Genomic DNA, 2622 nt, shown 5'->3' with positions numbered 1-2622 from the left:
TATTAAGTCCATACGTATTTGACCAGTGCTCTGTGTGTACAGAGAGAGCTAGCTAGCACAGTGTTGGGCTTTGGATCGTTTTTTCTTCCTTCCTTCTCTCTCTCTCTCTCTCTCTCTCTCCTGTTGTTTTTGAGGCCTCTGAAACACCCCCTTGTGTCTTCTAGCATTCCATCCCCTGGGCCACTCAAGCATGGCAGAGTGTTTCAAAAGTCAGTAGGCAGCCATGCCCGTGGCTTATATTGGTTACAACCTCCTGAGTAGACTCTTAAAAACAGTGTGGATATACTCCATTTATTTTATAGTCATCCCTCTAACCCTCTCTCTCTCTCTCTCTCTCTCTCTCTCTTTCTCTCTCTGTTTCTCTCTTCCTCTGTCTGCTTCTTTCATCCCTCCCAGAACTATCCAGGTGCTGAAATAGCCTAGCCATATCTCTCCTAGTTTCATTGAGCTGTTACACTGAGCACAAACATGACTGTATGGATTCTCTACTGGAAGGAACCCTATATCATTATCATAAACTACAGATGCACACACAATCTATTACAATACAATGCAATGACTTTTAAGTAAAAAACATGGTGATTCCCTCTTTTGATTGACTGTCAACATTCCACAATCATTACTATGCCTTCCAAGGAATGAAGCATCTTTCATATGCCTAATGGTTTACTGTAAAATTATATTCAGGAAGTTACAGTTTAATTTAGCTGTGCTGTGCCATACACCTTGGGAAATTACACACACTGTGAAACCTAAATCTGGATGCATGCATTGATGTTTAACCAATCCCAACCCATCACTCATGTTACATGGACAGTTGGGCTGCAAAATGTGCCCTGGCTGGCTGATGTTCAATTGGCTAACGACCAAACCTTCCATATGAGCCACCATGTGATCAATTGGCAAAGCACACTGAACCAGCCTCACTCACACCCCATTGACTCTCTCTCTCTCTCTCTCTCTCTCTCTCTCTCTCTCTCTCTCTCTCTCTCTCTCTCTCTCTCTCTCTCTCTCTCTCTCTGAGAGGTAGTGGGAGTTAGGTGAGAGGTGAGAGGTAGTGGGAGTTACATTGTCTGGTTTAACCACAACTGGTCCCTGCTTGTAAGATTCCTAATCCTTGAGAGGATGTGGCAGGGATAGGGGAAGTAATACAGCGTACAGCCAGACAGCTGCCTCCACCACATATGAGAGCCTTCATGCATTATTGAGAGGCCTTTTCCTGAAAGGCTTACATGCTGAAATACAGGACAAGCAACATGCTCCTGCCAGTGTTCTTCATACTGGGCCAGGAGAGAGAAAGCACGCATGTGCTTTTTCAGTAGACCACCATGGGTCTGACTCACTATTAATGCTATGGTGACTAGTCACGAGTCTTTGGAGCTGCATTGGGTGAAGCTAGGCACATACTCAATTGACAATACTCTGGGTATATAATGTAGCCTACGTCCAACAGGCGATGCACACCCTCTAGCCTACAGTAGTCGACTGACCATTGATTGCGCAACAGGTCAGGTTGTCTCATAGCGTAGGTGCAATTTTAAATCAGGATTGCTTTATAATAAAGCTAGAAAGCGGAAAAACGCGCCTACCTTTGGATTACGCCGAACAAAACGTATAACGTCCTCAAAGTTATTGGGGTAACTCTCGAGGCAGCATAACTGTAAGTCCTAGACGATTTAAAACACACATTTCTGCACCCACCGAACTCAATCTATTGGTAGAAATGAACACTGGATTTCTAAGTAGACTACACCCTCAATTTACATTAACAAAGAGGACCACATTAACAAAGAGGACCAATACAAGACAGCGATCTCTGATTCCCATGATATGACTCTGCCAGCGGCTTTTGAAGTATAGCCTCACTACTTACTGTGGGGTACAATACAAGCATGGTATAAAAATACATATTTAGGCACATAATTACTGGGTAATTCATATGCACACAATTTTGCATGATGACTATTTAAAACCGAATTAAACAAACTATAGCATACAGTACTCACATTTGTACAGGTGCCCTCGAAACGAGGTAACCATTCAACAAGTTCGGTATAGCAATTTCGGTATAGTATAGTCAGTGTCTCTATGCTTAGATGTTGGATGATTTAGAGAAGAGTTCTTCTGAGCTCAAGAGGCTCGTAACGCAATTGTGCTAATAACGTCCATAAAACACGGCAAAGGACACGCAATGGCCCACAGAGTTATATGCGTAAAGCGCGCGTTCAGATGGCTACAGACGGGGTAAGCAGGCGTATCTCTCCCTCAAAGTGAAGAATACCCGCAACTTTTTTCCACTTTGGAATCTGTTTTCGCTCTTCTTCCTTCCAGGCAACTTCTGTTGGAACGCTCCCTTTCACTACTCAGAGCGAAATGTTCAATTGCAAGGAGAGCAAATAAAAACCTAGCCTCTCCCTATTACCGCTCGAATGACATTCTGAATTCAGGAATCACCCCGAGCGAGCCAGGAAACAAGATCATCCTCAAGCATCTGCTTCCTTTACGCAGCGCAGCCCTCTGCTCAGTGTTCGAGGGAATGGGCTTGCTATATCAATTCCACCATGCGGACTCGCACACAGTTAAAGTCCATCCTCTGGATCTTGATAACCTTACCCACTCTAC

The sequence above is a fragment of the Argentina silus genome (assembly GCF_951799395.1).
Source record: "Argentina silus genome assembly, chromosome: 18".
Classification (NCBI taxonomy): Eukaryota; Metazoa; Chordata; class Actinopteri; order Argentiniformes; family Argentinidae; genus Argentina; species Argentina silus.
This window is presented reverse-complemented; position numbering follows the sequence as displayed.